Genomic DNA, 18,855 nt, shown 5'->3' with positions numbered 1-18,855 from the left:
TATTTGAGAAAGTGATGTGAGATTTGCTTTATGGAAGTCAAATCTCGCATCCCAATGTGAAATAATCACCTCGCGGACACATGTGATAAACATGCCCGAGTATTATCGGCCAATACTCGATCGGGTATTATAAATCGCTCGATTCTAATATCTGATTGGAATTTCGGATTTCGGCATTCCGAGTGAAACATATTTAGAAAATAGGTATGGATGTACTTAGGGTCTATATTGACTCAAAATAAATTACGAAACCAATGGTGCAATCGGAATTCAATTCCGAGTTATGGAACTCAAAAACCACTTTTTGAGCCGTATCGGGTGAGATTCGGCCCCGACAGCGGTCCGAAACCGACTGTCTCCGAAAATCATGAACATTTACCACCAAATTGAAAATATAATTACGAGACTAAAACTCAACTAGAGTTTTGTCTGATTCTTTACCAAAATTTCCCAGAAATTCATTTTCGAAAATATAATTAATAGCAATATTAATAAAATCTTATAATTCAAAATCGTAAAATTCGCGGTGTTACAGTGTACTTATGTTGATGCATTAGAATTCCTTGGTTAGAGTATGGGAATTCTAATCCCAAGAAGTAGGATAGGATTCCCAGGTCTGTCATCTCAAACTCTACTTTCAAACCTTGTTTAATTTTTTCAATGTTGGATGGGCAGCTTCCTGTGATCAAGAGATCATCAACATAGATGCATATTATCACTGTATCAGTAGAGTTCAGGGCCTTGATATATACTCCATGTTCTGCAGAGCATTTTTGGAACCCAACTTTTATGAGGAATGAGTCTATCCTCTTGTTCCAAGCCCTTGATGCTTGTTTCAATCCATACAAGGCCTTGTTTAGCTTTAGTACCTTCTACTCACTTCCTCTACATATGAAGCCAAGAGGTTGCAATATGAATACTTCTTCATATAGTGGTCCATTCAGAAAAGCAGATTTCACATCTAGTTGCCACAACTTCCAACCTTTCATTCTTGCAAGAGCTACAATGAGCCTTACTGTCTCAATTCTTGCTACAGAGGCAAACACCTCTGAATAGTCTATTCCTTCTCTTTGCATGAAGCCTTTGGCCACCAATCTTGCCTTATGCTTAGCAATTGATCCATCAGGCCTAAGTTTCACCTTAAAGACCCACTTGACAACTATAGGATTCTTTCCTTGGGGCAATTCTACCATTTCCCAAGTTTGATTCTTCTCGATACTCTTCAGTTCTTCCTTCATTGTTGCCTTCCATACTTCACCAGTGATAGCTTCTTCTATACCAATTGGTTCAACATCAGCCATTAAGGCTAAGTGTTGGATCAGGTCTCCTTCTTCAGTTATTGCATCATCACCATAGACATGTTAATCACTGAACCTGGTTTGAGTGTTTCCGCTTCTGGTTGGTCTAATATCATTTTGTTGTTCAGCAGCCTCTGTCTCATGGTTGGTGTTCTTTTCTGAGTCAACCTCTTGCCATTCATGTTGTAGTTTTGGGCCATTAACTCTTGTTGAGTGTGAGTTACTCCAAGAATTGGTTTCATCAAATTGAACATCCCTACTGAAGAGAGCTTGCTTGGTTCTATGATTGTATAACTTATAGGCACCAGTTGAGTTGTATCCTAGGAAGATCATTGGCTCACTTTTGTCATCTAGTTTCTTTCTCTTCTGATCAGGGATGTGATTGTAACATACTAAGCCAAAAACTGTGAAGTGTTTCACTGAGGGCTTAATTCCACACCAAACTTCTTCTGAAACCATGGAGTTGAGTCTCTTTGTTGGGCATCTGTTGAGAATATGAGCAACAGTCATGGCTGCTTCACCCAAAAACTATGTGGTAGATTCTTCTATTTAAGCATGCTCCTTACCATATTCAATATGGTTCTATTTCTCCTTTCTGCAACTCCATTGTGTTGAGGAGTATAAGGGGTTGTGACCTCATGTATTATGCCACACTCTTTGCATAGAGCCTCAAATTCACCAGATGTGAATTCTCCTCCACCATCTGTCCTCAAGACTTTGATGTATTTTCCTGACTGATTTTCAGCTAAGGCTTCGAAGTTTTTGAAGACACTGAACACCTCATCCTTTGTCTTGATTAGGTACAACCACATTTTCCTGCTTTGATCATCTATGAATGACACAAAGTATTTATTGCCACCTAGAGGTTGGACATCAAATGGTCCACACACGTCTGAGTAAACTACATGTAGGATATCAGTTGCTTTAGACATAGTGTTGTTACTAAAAGGTGTTCTAGGTTGTTTACTGATCAAGCAGTTTACACACATATCCTTTGGCCTCACAATTACAGGAAGTCCAGAGATCAAGTTTTTGATCTCAACAAACTTATATCCTTGAAATTCAAGTGGCCTAGCCTTAAGTGCCATAGCCATGACTCATCAATTGGTGTAGTGATTGATGCACACCTAGACTGCATAGTGTTTAGGCTTACCTGAAATGTCTTGTTTTGTGCCAAAGGAATCTTCAATACCTTCTTCTCAGCACCATCAAATATCTCCATAGCTCCATTCACTATGTTGATTGCAATTCCTTTTTCAAGAAGCTGGCCAATACTAATTAAGTTGCTCTTCATTCCAGGGACATAGAGCACTTCTGTTATCAGTTCACTTCCTCCATCTTTTCTTCTGATTGCAATATTGCTTGTGCCTTCAACCAAGATGGATATGTTGTCTGCAAATCTCACCTTGCTTTTCTTCTTCTCATCAAAATCAATGAGCCAGCTCCTATGGCCAGTCATATGGTTGGAGCAACCTGAATCAATATACCATACTCCATCATCTTTCACTTCTTGGTTGGTTGTAATCATCAACATGATTGGTTGCTCCTCAGTATTTGGATCTGCATCTTCCTTTACCATATGTACTTGATGGCTATAGCTTGACTGATTTCCTTTGTGATCATTATGAGTTGTAGCTGTTGTGCATTCATTTGCGTAGTGGCCAATTCGATTACATTTGAAGCATTTGACCCTTCTTTTGTCAACTTTCTTCTTACCTCCTCTCCAGTTATTGTTGTAGACTTTTCTGTTAGAGTTCTCAAGGTGATCTTGATCAGTTCTTGGTTGTTCTTGGAATTGTGTGTTCTTCCCAAGACCATATCTAGATTCTCTGCCCCTGTTCCTGCTGTTGTAGCCATTTTTCCTTGAGGATTGTGTTAACAGAACTTGATTATCACCTGATTTTTCTAAGCTCCTCTCATTGAGCCTCTGCTCATGTGCTTCTAGTGAACCTTGTAGTTCCTCAACTCTCAGCTCTTCTAGCCTCTTTGATTCTTCAATAGCTACCACATTGTGATCAAACATAGGACTAAGTGTCCTTAGTACCTTTTCAACTATTGTTTGATTTGTGATTCTTTCTCCATACGCCTTCATAGCATTTGTGTGTGTGATGATTCTATTGAAGAATTCAGCTACTTTCTCATCGTTCTCCATTTGCATAAGTTCGTATTGCCGCCTCATTGTTTGCAACTTTACCTTCTTAAGTTGCTCAGCTCCTTCACTGCATCTTTCCAATATCCTCCATGCTTCTTGTGAAGTTGCAGCTCCTGCAATCTTCTCAAAGTAGACTTCATCAACACATTGATGAAGAATGAACATCACCTTGCAATCTTTCTTTTTATTCTCTTTGTAAGATTACATTTGTGCCTCTGTTGGATTCTCGGGGAGATCTGGAAATCCTTCTTCAATGATTTCACTTGCTTTTTGATAGCCTAGGATGGCTTTCATTTGCACACGCCATCTATTCCAGTTCTTGCCAGTAAGGATAGGAAGATTTGTTGAGAAACTCGCACCACTAGATCCCATTGTTTCTTTTAAACCTTGTGCTCTTAATACCAGATGTTGGAGCTTTTGTTAATCTTTAATGAAGTTACAGCAGAGGAGAGGTTGTAGAGGAAGAAGAATGAAATATGAGTTAGTGTGTAGAAGAGAATGTAGCAAAACAGAAAAATATATTGGATTATATGAGTGTATTGATTAACACTTTATGCTTCATTGATTGATTACAAAGAGAAAATTACATTGCTATTTATAGAACCTTTTCTAACAAGAAAACTAACTGAACTTACTAAAAACTGAAAGTTGATTATTCTTGTTGACTCAATTACTTAGTTTTGAATTACTCTCAACAGGCTTGTTGCCTGATAGGGCATGAACCTTGAAAATAACACGATATATTAGTGAGTGGGAAAGCTTCTACGGTTCTACCTAATAAAGCAAGAGAAAATGACTTCAAACACCCACGGGTCAGCATGGTCCAAATCAGTATTGTGAGGACCAGATTGGACCGGGTGGTCTGACTTCTGACCGAACTTGAAAATGACTTTGATTTATAGTCTTAAATGAATGAGAGGTTGAACCGCTTTGAATCGGAAAAGTTATGGTCTGATTGTATTAAACCCAATTAAATTGCGATAATCCATAAAGTGAATCAGATGGTTCACTTAAAATAAAATAAAAAGATGAACAATAGTCTAATAATTTGTTTTACTTCGGTCCAAAATAAGATGGGGATATATTATTTCAATATAATTATACATGATTATTAATTTATATAAAATTTTACATTATATATAATTATATATTTATAAACAATTATTAATTACATATAAAATCATCTAGTCCAACCAGACGATTTAATCAGTTAAATATAATACATGATATCTTTTGGTTTGATGTGTAGTTCCCTTTTCTTAACATTGGTCCAAATTTGATGACTTTTAAAGCTTTTTTCTAATTCAATACAGAAAAAAATCTTTTTATGAGAAAGATGTCATCTTTCACTAGTTTATAGAATTAACTATTACAAATGTACTAATATCAAAATCTACAATTTATTAGTTTTAACCAAGATAAGTGAGAGAAGTGTATCATTCTCTGTACTTGATTGGAGAAAAGTCTTACTTTAGGATGAATTTACTCTTCATACAATGTTGAATCCCCACAATTCATAATCCCTTTTGACCCATTTTTAATACTACATGAGCAGAGTTATGATCATACAATTAATTTATAAGATATGACAAAATGTTTTCATCTTACACATTTCTTCATACAATATAATTTTCTGAATAATTAACTCATTTCACATAATCTTCCACACAAGATGACTTTCGAAATAGTCATTTCATATAATATATAATCAATTTCATTTAACTAATCAATATAATTAATATTATAATAAAGGATGTTTCTTGAAGTTAACCAATATAACTTAACTATCTCTTTATCTATTAAATTATTATATGAGACATAATTCATATGTGTCCGATCTGGCCCAATTCAGACAATGAAGTGATGAACACTCATGACGCAACTACTCCAGATTTTATTGCACGCAGCAACTGGCCAACTACACCCGATAACTGTGTTATATTGAAATAATAGCTAAATTTATATCATGTCTGTTCATAAATAAGCAATAAACCAAGTGATGTGGACGATAGAGGTGTGAATTAATATATCAGACAAGTAAAATTGAATAGGGATTTAATTTAACCAATCAATATGGTTAGCAAATTGCAAGTGGATCATTGCACTGAATAATAGCCTTAAAATAGGCACACACACACACAAAAAAGTTACAATCAGTTTCAAGGTTACATATAAGAACTTCCCCTAAAGTGAAGGTAACTTGTTAAATTACTCACCCAACCACTAACACAACACATAAACTAAATAAAATATAGAAATATCTAACATTTTCTCCATTAAACTAAAAATTCTATTTTCAGTTTACTAACTTTGATGCTGCAGCTTCCAAACACCAAACAAATTTCTCAAATTTTGGAATGAAGGTGCTTTGAGAGGTTTGGTAAAAATATTTGTCAATTGATCTTCACTTCTACAATACTTCAAGATAATTGTTTCATCATTGTTGACGTCTCTCAAAAAATAGTACTTAACATCAATATGTTTACTTCTTCCACGAAATACAGAATTTTTGGAGAGTTTGATAGCTGAGGTATTATCACAATATATTCTAGTAGCCTCCTTTTGCTTGAAATTTAGTTCTTCAAGTATTTTCCTCAACCAAATGGCTTGACAAGCACATGTTGAAGCAGCAACAAACTCAGCTTCAGTAGTTGATAATGTGACTATAGGTTGCTTTTTAGATAACCATGAGACAACCCCTGTATCAAGCATAAAGACATAGCTTGAAGTATTTCTCCTATCATCTTGATCCCCTACAAAGTCGCTATCAGTGAATCTAATCAATTCTGATTTTTCACCCTTCTTGAAAAATAGCCCAAGTTGTTTTGTTCCTTGAAGATAACGGATGATTCGTTTGGCAACTAAGAGGAGCATCTCAGTTGGACTTTTCATGTATCTACTAATTAGGCTGACAAAATGCATTATATCAGGCCAAGTCGTAGTTAAATATATCAAAATACCCACAATTTGCTTAAATAGTGTGTTATCCACATTTTTCCCTTCAGAATCTTTGTTTAGCTTCAAGCCATACTCAGATGGAGTACTTACAGGATTGCAATCCTGCATCTGAAATTTGTTTAACAATTCTTTGGCATACTTCTTTTGAGAAATAAAATATTCATTAGTTGATTGCACTACTTCTATACCAAGAAAATAATGCATCAAGCCAAGATCAGTCATTTCAAACTCAATCATCATAGACTTTTTGAAGTTTTCAAACATTCCCAAATCATTTCCAGTAAATATAAGGTCATCAACATATAAGCAAACAATAAGTATTTTTCCTTCAGATCCAACTTTAACAAAGAGTGTGTGCTCATATGGGCATTTATTAAATCCTTCTTTCAAAAAATATGCCTCTATTCGACTATACCAAGCTCTTGGAGCTTGTTTTAGTCCATAAAGTGCATTCTTCAATCTATACACTTTATGTTCATTTCCAACTTTAATATAGCCAATGGGTTGATCAACAAATACCTACACATCCAAGGTTCCATAAAGGAATGATGTTTAACATCCATTTGATATGTAGGCCATGAGTTTTGAGCTCCCATGGCAATCACCAATCTGATGGTATACTGTCTTATAACTGGAGCGTACACCTCTTTATAGTGCACATCATATTCTTGCTTATATCCTTTTGCCACCAATCTTGTCTTATACTTGTCAACTTCACCATCTTCTTTTCTTTTAGTTTTGAAAAATCATTTTACACCAACAGTTTTCTGCCCATCTGGAAGATCAACAAGCTCCCATGTATGATTTCTTTCTATGACTTCAATTTCTTCATCCATTGCCTTTTGTAGTTTTTCTTCCTTGGCGGCATTCTCAAAGGTTGTGGGATCACTATATGAAAATAATGCCAAATGAGTAACATGATCATCAATTTGATTCATTCCAGTTACCTCAAAATCTTCCATCCAATGTGAACTTTTTCGAATACAACTTCTAGGAGGTTCAACATATGCATTTGTTGAAGTTTCTGCTCTTGTTGGTGTTGCAATTTTGTCTTCTCCTTCATGTTCAAATTATGAATTATTTATATAAGGTTGTTGCCCATTTTCTTGTTCCTCTTATTCAAAACCAAATTCCAAAGTATTTGGAGTAGGTTGCTTCCCATTCCACTCCCAAGTTCTTTCTTCATCAAAGACAACATCTCTGCTTGTCACAATCTTTTTTGTGAGAGAGTTGTACAACTTATATGCTTTGGAGGCCTCACTAATACCAAAGAATATACAATTTTCGCCCTTATCATCAAGCTTCTTCCTTTTCTGGTCTGGAACTTGGGCGTAAGCTATACAACCAAAAATTCTGAAATGCTCAATACTTGGCTTGTGTCCATTCCATGCTTCTTCAAGTGTCATGTTCTTCACAACAAAGATGGGGCTTCTGTCCAGCAAATGAACACTTCAATTTACAACTTCTGGCCAAATGTTTATTGGCACTCCACTCATCTTCAAAATGGTTCGAACCATGTTTAAGATTGTTCGATTCTTCCTTTCTGCAATGTCATTCTGTTGTAGTGTGTAAGCCGTTGTAAGTTGCCTCTTTATTCCATCCGTGTCACAAAAATATGCAAATTCTTGTGAGTTGTATTCACCATCTTGATCACTGCGGAGAACTTTGAGTCCTTGTCCACTTCCTTTTTCAATAAGTGCTTTGAAGTGTTTGAAAACAGATAGAGCCTCATATTTTTCCTACAGAAAATAAACCCATATTTTTCGACTATAATCATCAATGAATATAATGAAGTAGCGTTTACCACCATCTGAGGTAGGATTAATCGACCCACAAATATCAGAATGAATCAACTCCAAAACTTGCTTTGCTTTCCATGATTTTCCTTGTGGGAATTATGAACGATGTTGTTTGCTAGCAACACATTTTCACAATTTTGAGATGGATGGACTATTTGTGGAAGACCCACCACCATGTTTTCCTACTGAAGAGTCTCCAATCCAATGAAATTTAAGTGGCCATAGCGGAAATGCCAAAGCCATGAGGGATCCTTCACTTCACTCATCAAGCAGGTTTGTGCACTTTGAATCTTTGAAGAAAACAACCCGTTAGGACTCATTTTAACAACTGCAATGACTCATCTGATAGGATCATATATTTCAAAGTATCTTTTTGTATGGTTATTATATAACCTTTTTCTGCAATTGACCAGCACTCAAGAATTAGGAACATAAAATACATTAGAGATGGTTTCCACCAAACCATTCTTGGTTTGAATTTTAATATCTCATTTTCTCATCACATTTACAATGGAGTAATCACCAAAACTCACTTTAGATCGAAAGTTTTCTTCTAAATAAGAGAAAGATGACTTACTTCCACACATGTGGTTGCTACAACCAGTATCAACATACCACACATCAGACTGAAATTTCTCATGAGATGTCATCAATAATGTTTCTTCTTCCTTCTCCTCTACAAAGTTAGACATTTCTCCTTTTCCTTTGTAGTTAGGCAATTTTGTGTAGCACTCGGAGGCATAATGACCAAACTTATGGCATCTAATGCACTCTACTTTGGAATTTTCACAAATTCTATATCTTCCTTTCTGTTGATGAGGATTGTCTTTAAAGTTCCTGCTAGAATCTCTATTTCCTCGACCTTCATGTTCTCTACCTCTACCTCTACCTCTACCCCTTCCTCTGAAGTTTCTGGAATGGGTATTGGTACAAGCCTTTAATGTTTGTTCCTCCGTTGTTGAACTTCTATGCATCTTTTGTTCATGAACCAACAAGGAACTTTGAAGTTCATGAAGAGAGAGTTCATCAGTGTCATTGGACTCTTCTATAAGACTGAGATGGCAACTAAGAGGGGGGCGAATTAGTTGTTTAAAAAGTATGATAGATTTTTCTGCAAAATTCAAGAGTTAATATCTGTGGAAAAGTTAAGCAGAAAATATCAAGTAAATTTAAGGAGTTAAGGGAGAAGAGAGTACATATAGATTTTATGCGGGTTCACCTTCTTGTCCACCGATTGTTACATCCAGTACTCTTGCAGCATAAGAGATTTCTTCACTAGATATTAAGAGTAGGAATTATAATTTATCATCCCGATATTTCCTTGTACCTTACTCACTCTCTAATACCTATATCACTCTTTGGAAAATACCTTTTCCAAGTGACTCTATCACTTTTCTTATCACACCATTGTGAAGGAAAATAATTTAAAACTTTGAATGAAGAAAACATTAACTATGGCAAAGATTGCCTTTACAAGATTTGAAATTATAAACTCTTGCAATCCAATAACTCTTTGTATACTTTAGTACTAATGGTCAGAAGTTTTGAATGACTTTGAAATAACACTTAAGGCAACTTTAGAAAATATGTTCTGAAAGTTATGAACAAGTTGCAAGAAGTGTAGAGCAAGTATTTCAGAAAAGTTTAGATTGTGTATGTGAGTTATATCTTGTGAATTATGAGTTTCAATGCCTTTATATAGACTTTCCAATCAGTCATAACACCTCTACGAAAATGTTGGAATGAAACCATTTCGTTTGGGTTGAAAGTTGTGTAGTTTGAATCTCAAAACTCGTGCAACAACTCTGAGTAATCGATTACCTAATCGATTACCCAAACATTCTGACCAACTGAGTAATTTATTTTCACAGGCTGTAATCGATTACTCACAAGTTGTAATCGATTACCCAATTGTTTTGTCCAACAGAGTAATTGTTTACTGTGTTGTGTAATCGATTACTCAAAAGGTGTAATTGATTACCCTGGCCAATTTTTGTTGGATAACTTGTTTCTCACTCATGTAACCTGTTACTTAGTTCTGGTAACCTGTTACTTAGATCTAGTTACCTTTTACACAATATTTTGAAAATTGTTTTCATTTATACTTGCGTTTATCAATTTTCTTTTAAAATACTTTTAAGCATTACTACTACTTTTATATTTAGAGTCTAAGGATAGAAATACCTAAAGACTTAGATTCTAAATTCTTGAAGTTTTGTCTTTATTGTCTTCATAAGTATTCTTACTTTTCTTCTTTTATGTGATGTTGGTGTCTTCATCAAAACTGTGTCAAGGTCAGGAGCAAGATCTTCTTCACAATCTCCCTTTTTTTTATGATGACAAATCAATATCTTCTTGACAGTATAGTTTTCTAAGAGTAACATACTTGTGATATTCTTGACTTGTCTTGAGTATGCTCCCCCTATTTTGCATACTCCCCCTTTCATTTGGAGTTATGTGCCTAAAATAATTTTAAACATAAAATACACTCTCCCAACTTTTCTCCTCCTTTTGACTTCATCAAAAATAAGAAAAGTCAAGAGTCCAGCACAATACATATATATATAGCATACAATATGTATATAGCAAATATAAAAGGAATCATAAAGGTAACATAGTGATCGAGTCTGTACCTGATACAAATAATATAACAATTAAAAACTGCAGTACTAGGAAGTGACTCTTAGGTCGTTTCCCAAGGATTATCTTTCAAGCAAAGCTTCAAACATCTTACACTCACACACACAAGGGGTTTTTTTTTGTTGGATAGTATGAACATAAATCAAATTCAAAAAACAGTAGTTAAGCAATGTAATAAAACGACTAAATCACTTTGGTTCGTTTGTTCACAACTCAATCCTCGGTTTCAAAAGATTATTTTCATATTCCAACCATTAACTTCCGAATTTGTTGAGAATCAATTAACTAAGCGATAATCAATTCAAAGTTCCAGAACCTAAACCTCTAACTAGGCGAAATAGGTATAAGCAAATTCACACGAACTAAGCATTCATGCACTAGAGAGAGTAAATCAACTAAGCAGAGATAAACTCATAAATCAGTTTCTAACATAGAAGAAATCAACTATAAAGAAACCGAAAATGCATTAATAACAAAACCTCAAGATTTGTGATACAATACCAAAGGAATTTAGTCTACAAGTTTAGCGTTCAATTGAGTGGAAGAAAGAAACCGAAAATGAAGATGAATGAAAACCGAAAATGAAGAACATGTGAAACCCTAGCAGAGCAAAAGAAGAGAAAACAGAATTCTAAAATGAGTGAAATGTGTAGAGTAAATGTGGAATTCGGTTTCCCTCATTTTCAAATAGTAAAACTGAAAATGGGCCCAAAACAATGGGTCCAAAACTAAAACCAAATTTACAAATAAAAACTCTCAAAATAAAAATACAATTTTCACTTTAATACATATCCTCCACTTCCATAATGCTCAAAATGTCATTGGTGTCAAATATGATTTGAAAATGATATTAGAATTAATTAGGCTAAATAATCCCAAATTAACTCATTTTAGGAATATTAGTCATATAAAGTCTAAAACACTAAACCATGTCAAACAAAGTCCATTAGGCACCAAGAATCATCAATCATGCTAAATTAAGGTTATGAATAGTGTATAATATATTGTTCATCACATAGCATAGCAGAAAACATAAATAACGTTCATACATTGATGAAACATAACAAGAAAAACAGCAAAACAATAATTTGTCCACAATCACGCAATATTACAAAGAGAATTCCTAGACAACAAATGTTCTAAGACTCATGCTCAATGCTCTCATCATCAAGGTCCATGTTATTGATCTTATAAGAAAGTCGTTGAAGCTCGAATTGGACTTGTTGATTCTGAGAGTCAAGAACATCCATCTGATTAGAGATATAGCCTCGGAGAGAGAATAACTCATCCATGATCATTTGATTGGTAGGCATGAATAGATGAAGAAGACTCAGCATGAAACTCAGAATGTTGATGTTCAGGAGGGTTAGTAGAGATATTTGCATTTGGATTAGCAAGTGCAACATGTCTATCACTTTGATGCTTATAGAGTCTATCAATGGGATCTCGAAAGAAGCCAAATTTGTGGATCACATCCATATCAATCTTACTATTGCGTGCATCAAGTGTGACTTTGGATTCACCAATAGTGGATACGCCAAAATGCTCAACTATGTTGGTTATGAAGATTGCATAAGGCAAAAGGCTGTGAGTATCTCGAATAGACAACATATGTCCCATTATTGTGTCAGCCCAATTGATTAAAAGGTTATGCTTAAGAGCATACATCAATTGCAGTTTCATGTCATTGATTTGGGAATGATTTGAATATTTTGGAAGAATGACATAGCTCAAAAAGTAATGAAGCAAACGATCTTCGAGATTGAGATTTCCTACAGCAAGGATATCACTACTCTTTACAGTTTCATCTAAAGCCAGTTACTTACGTATTTCTATTTTCCTTATAGAGAATCTACACATAGAGTAGTAGAACTCTTTTCTATCATAATTATCCCATTCACATGCAAGACCAGAATCTTTTATGTTACCTTGAGAAGGTACGTTACAGCATATTGAACTGAAGGTCTTCACATCTAAGACAATTGTTTTTCCTTTCACATAGGATGTTAGACGATTTTTCTTAAAGTTCAAGTTGCAGTAAAATACTTTAACAAGTTCAGGATAATAGCCATTTGATTTCTCACAAAAATCAAAAAGATCTTGTTGCCTTATAAGAGTAGGAAAATGAAAATCTTCAAACTCAAAGTAATTGATATTACCATACTTAGGAGCAAAGATGAGCGTCCAAGAAAATGATATGAGAAAACTTTGTGGTGTTCATCATTTGCAAGAAGACGTGCCAAATCCAAAGGATCAGACTCAGAAGATTAAGCTCATTGCTTCCTTTGAGACACGCTGGTATGTTGCTTCTTAACTCTTGCTGATGAAGCCATTAATTGTGTTTGAGGGTTTGAGGAGGAAGATGAAGTGTTTGAAAAATGAGGAGGTAAACTTAAATATTGGTCAGAGTAATCAGTTACTCAAAGTGGGTAATCAGATACTCAACATAAAAAATTTCCAGATTTCAAGCAGACATCTTAGGTAATCGATTACACAGCAGGTAACTGATTACTGAAGATTCCTGCTCATTGCCATAATCGGTAACTCTCCAGAGTAATCGGTTACTGAACCCAAGATTTCGAATATTTAGGAATACTGATACTTGGTAATTGGTTACTAATCATATGTAATCGATTAGTGATAAGTGCCAAAAATACCTAATTTTCATACACTTTTCATGGCACTTATCCTTGGATAAATTGAGAAAGCCAGCTTAATTCAACACTTTTTGGATAAAATGTCATAATCTTGTATATGCTTTGTGTATTTCTTTTGTAATATATTTTTTAGGATTGTGGTGGAAAAGAGAAGAATTAATCAAACACAAACAAAATGCTTAAACACAAAATAGGCCAAAAATGATCATCAATGGACATGCTTAAGCTTGACGTGGTAAGCTATGTGCTTAAGCATTACTCAACAAGACTTAACCTATACGGAAAATATGGAGTCAACTTCAAGCTGCTCACTAAGCAGCTTAGCTTGGACCAAGCACACGCCTAGTTGACCTGGACACCAATCTAGCACGGTCAGATCCAACCTGGCACAGTCAAAACACAAGCATGGCACAGTCACAACACAATCCTGGCACAACCTAACCGGCTCAAGCAGACAGCTTAGCAGAGCACCTGGACCGCCAGCTTGGAACCACACACCTGACCAGATCAGCAAGCACCAGGTCATATCGCCATCAGCACAGTCAAAGTTGCTCAGGCAGGCAGCTTAGTGGTGCCTAATAAGCAGCTTGACAGTGTGCACCCACCAACTTGGTCAAGTTGACTTAGCCACCAATCAAACATGACCTCATGCATGACCTCATTTCAAGTAGTCTCCATAGGCTTTTCAGAGGTAGCTCGCTATAGCTGGGCCAGTAGCTCACAACTAGCTTGGGTGAGTCAGCCCCAAGCAGGTGACTAAGCTGCTTGGCCAAGTGACCAAACCCATGCTGAAAGGTTTGGTGAGCAGCTTGGCGATGGAAGAGAGCTGTTTGGCGGTGGCTTCAAGGCTTAAAAAAAATCATTGATTCTCATTCTACATTTCTCTCCCAAACCGAATTCACTCTTCTTCTACATCTTCTTCTTGTAATTTTCTTGGAGAATTTACACTTCAAAGTAGTTTAGGTAAGTATAGTTTATAGTTTTTCTTTCTTAATTCAAGAGGAGAAAGGAGATGGCAAATGAGATCTAAAAACATAATTTTGTAATCTCATTTCGATCCAAAAAACATCTCATCCTTGAATAGATGACTCACGCTCCTACAAATTAACTTGGATTATGGTGTAATTTCTTCTCTTTAATTTATCTTTTGAAATTAATGCATTCAAGTTATTACTTTTTGTTAAGTTTTGATTCTTTATGAAATTCTTAATGCGGTTTTAGCTTGATCACATAAAACTTGATTTAAATATCCAAAATGCTTCTTCCTAAAGTGTGGACAAGTAAACTAAAAAGTATAACCTAGACCTTAGTTCACGTGCCACATCAAGCATATATTTCAAGCAACTTATATTCAAGTCTAAATAAATTTAATGAAGCCTAAAGTAGGGTGTGACAACATACTCCGACGAGTGGCACTTCACTATTATTTAGTGCATTACATAAGGTTTGAAAATCATCTTATCACTCTAGGACACTAGATGAAGGATTTAGAAATGATGTGTGGAATTAACCGAAAGTATAACACATAACTTGTCATGTTTTCAAAAATCAAGTAGAGAAATAATTCCATATTTCCAATCAATTTCCTCCTCAAGAATTTGTTTATAATAGTTGTTTTATGATTATGTTTACTTGTTAATATTTCATAAACAAGACCAAATCAAAAAGATTTTTAAACTTTATTAGTGATATAACATGTTTATAATAATATTATATTAGGCAATTCATTGTGTTTCGATATAACCATATATTATACTACAATTGAATCTTGAAAGAAATGTAAATATAAAATAGTAAAGTGTTAACTTATAAATTTTATTTATTGACAAATATATAAACCTTGAATCAAAGTGCAATTTAATTCATAATTTGTATATTTGTGAAAAGGAAAAATACACAGTTATAATGAGTGATCTAACTACTAACATTTATTTTCTATCATTTACTTTCCACAACTAACATTTATTTTCTGCCATTTACATTTTCGCAACTATCATTTATTTATTGTTTTATTCTTTATACCAACCCTTCGAGATTAAATAAAGGAAAACGAAAATAAATATCACTCATTATCACTTGTGTTAAATTGCTAAATTCATATCATTATGTCGGCGTTGAAATTTATTCCAAAAAAATAGAGATGGTATGGGATTGTTAATAATTCAATAAAGTTAAGTTTTTGACTAAAGGAACATTCTTGAAACCATTATACCAGCGTTAGAATTCACTCCGACAAAGCCGAGATGTTGAGCAAATAATCGACCTGTAATTAAATAAATAAATCAGAAACTTGCTGCAACAATAAAAATAAATCAAGCAACAATAACTTTTTCAACAAATTGGTGCTAGGGATGGCAACGGACATACCCGCTACCCGTTTCAAAATAGGAGAATATTACACATACCCGCCTGTACGTATACGGGTACCCGTGTGTAGGTATTTGTGGGTATTTCTGAGTACCCGCGGGTTTCCTATATTATAAATGAAATTTTAATTTTTTACTTCTATTATGTTTCAAATGAGATGAAACTTAATTATTTTTGGACCTTTTGATTGAATATTTGACAAAAATGCTAAATTTATTACTGTTTTCTATTTGTGTGATTTTTTGTTCTCATTTCCTTAACAAAAAGTTTATATTTTCTTTGTAAAACATATGTGTTTCTACACATGTAATAATATTTTTAGGTTGTTTCACCACCATGCTCAATAAAATATGTAAACAAAGTAAAAAGAAAAATATACATAGTGTAATGAATGTTAGAATAATGTATTTTTTATTTTAATTAAATATAATATATTAATCATATAAATTAGTGGGTACCCATGGGCACGGGTACTATAATACCCGTATCCACCCGTATTTACTACGGGTATTTTTTAAAACCCGTTTATATTACCCGTGGGTACCCGCTTGTGACCCATGCCCGTACGGGTTTTACTCGCAGGTACCCACGGGTACGGGTTTTTTTGCCATCCGTAATTGGCGCCGTTGCCGGAGACAATTTGTTGAGAAGGGAAACCCTCAAATAACTCTTTCAATAGTTACATACCTAAGAATTTGAAAATTTTGAATAGAATTAAGCAATTTTAAATATAAGTAGGCATAATATAATGACAATGAAGCAAACATATAATCATGAATAAGTATTTAAGACAAGTAGGCTTCATCAAATATGCCTAACTCACGCCTAATTGTATAGAAAGTTTCTTTTGCCAAGGGTTTAGTAAATATATCTACTAGTTGGTCATGAGTATCAACAAATTCTATATATACATCTTTCTTTTGGACATGGCCGCTAAGGAAGTGATATCTTATATCTATGTGTTTGGTTCTAGAATGCATTATTGGATTCTTTCAGAGATTTATAACACTAACTACAACTATTGTCACATTTTAGGGGAATGCAACCTAAGTCTAAGCCATAATCTCGTAATTGTTGTTTAAGCCACAACACTTGGGCACAACAATTACATGTTGCTACGTATTTTGTCTCAGCAGTACTTAGGGCAACATATGCTTGTTTCTTGCATGACCATGAGACTAGTGCATTTCCTAATATATGACAAGTATCACTTGTACTTTTTCTCCCAGTTTTGCATCGAGCAAAATCTGAATCTGAATATCCAACCAAATCACATATACTTCCTTTTGGATACCATAATCCAACGTCAGTTGTGCCTTTTAGATATTTAATGATTCTTTTGACAGCAACTAAATGTGACTCATTTAGTTTTGATTGATACCAAACATACAGACAGACACTAAACATTATATCAGGTCCACAGGCAGTTAAGTACAGTAGGGAACCAACCATACCTCGATATTTTGATATATCAATGTATTTTCCAGCTTCTTCTGTATCAATGTATGTACCAGACCCATAGGAGTGACAATTGACTTGCAGTCATCCATTTCAAATCTTTTCAGCAAGTCTCTATAGTATTTGGATTGACTCACAGAAATATCATTCTCGAGTTGTTTGATTTGTAATCCAAGGAAGTAATTTAACTTCCCTGTCATAGATATTTCAAACTCCCCTTTGCAACATTTTTCCAAAATCACTACACAAAATCTCATTAGTAGAACCAAAAATAATATCATCTACATATATTTGAATGAGAAGAGTATGATGATTTATTTTCTTAATAAAGAATGTAGTGTCGATCTTTCCTTTGGTAAAACCCTTTTCAAGTAGAAAGTTTGTTAGACGATCGTACCAAGCACGAGGAGCTTGCTTTAAGCCATAGAGAGCTTTCTTTAGTTTATACACATGAGAAGGATGTTTGTACTTTTCAAAACCTGGAGGTTGTTCTACAAACACTTCTTGTATATAACCATTTAGAAAAGCACTATTTACGTCCATTTGATATAACTGAAAATTTAAAGAGCAAGCAAATGCAAGTAACAACTAAATAGCTTCAAGTCTAGCAACATGAGCGAAGGTTTCATCAAAATCTATTCATTTTCCTGATTGTATCCTTGTGCTACCAGTCTAGCTTTATTTCTAACAATAATTCCATTTGATCTGATTTATTACGGAATAACCAACGAGTTCCTATAACATGCCTATTATCTGGTCTAGGAACAAATTCTCAAATTTCATTTCTCTCAAACTGGTTCAACTCTTCATGCGTAGCAAGAATCCAGTGTTCATCCTCGATTGTGTCATCAATATCAGAAGGTTCTATTTGAGAAACGAAAGTCATGTTTAAACAAGCATCATTTAGCTTTAAATGAGTAGTGACACCCTTTCTTATGTCGCCAATGATGTTGTCAATAGGATGGTCTCGATGAGTTCTCCATTCTTTTGGTAAATCATAATGAATATACTCTTCTTGAGAAGATAGAGTATCGTCCATTTTCAAATGCTCAGTATTGGGTATTGTATTGGTAAAAGAATACTCTTTTAAATGGGAACTTTGCAACTCCTCTTCATCAAGAGTTAACTCATCCTTTATTATAGGATTGATTTCATCAAAAGATGCATGAATAGATTTTTCCATGGCTAGAGTTCTTTTATTGAAAATTCTATAAGTTTTACTCGTAAGAGAGTAACCTAGGAAGAATCCTTCATCAGCTTTTGCATCAAACTTGCCTAAGTTATCTTTACCATTATTTAAAACAAAACATTTACAACCAAATACATGCAAATGAGAAATGTTTGGTTTTCTCCTTTTAAAGAGTTCATAAGGAGTTTTCTTGAGAATTGGTCTTATAAGAACTCTGTTTGAAACATAACATGTCGTACTAGCTACATCAGCCCAAAAGTATTTTAGGAGATTAGTTTCATTCAACATTGTACGAGCAAGTTCTTCTAAGGATTGATTCTTTCTCTCTACAACGCCA

The sequence above is a fragment of the Lupinus angustifolius genome, chromosome LG01 (assembly GCF_001865875.1).
Source record: "Lupinus angustifolius cultivar Tanjil chromosome LG01, LupAngTanjil_v1.0, whole genome shotgun sequence".
Lineage (NCBI taxonomy): Eukaryota > Viridiplantae > Streptophyta > Magnoliopsida > Fabales > Fabaceae > Lupinus > Lupinus angustifolius.
This window is presented reverse-complemented; position numbering follows the sequence as displayed.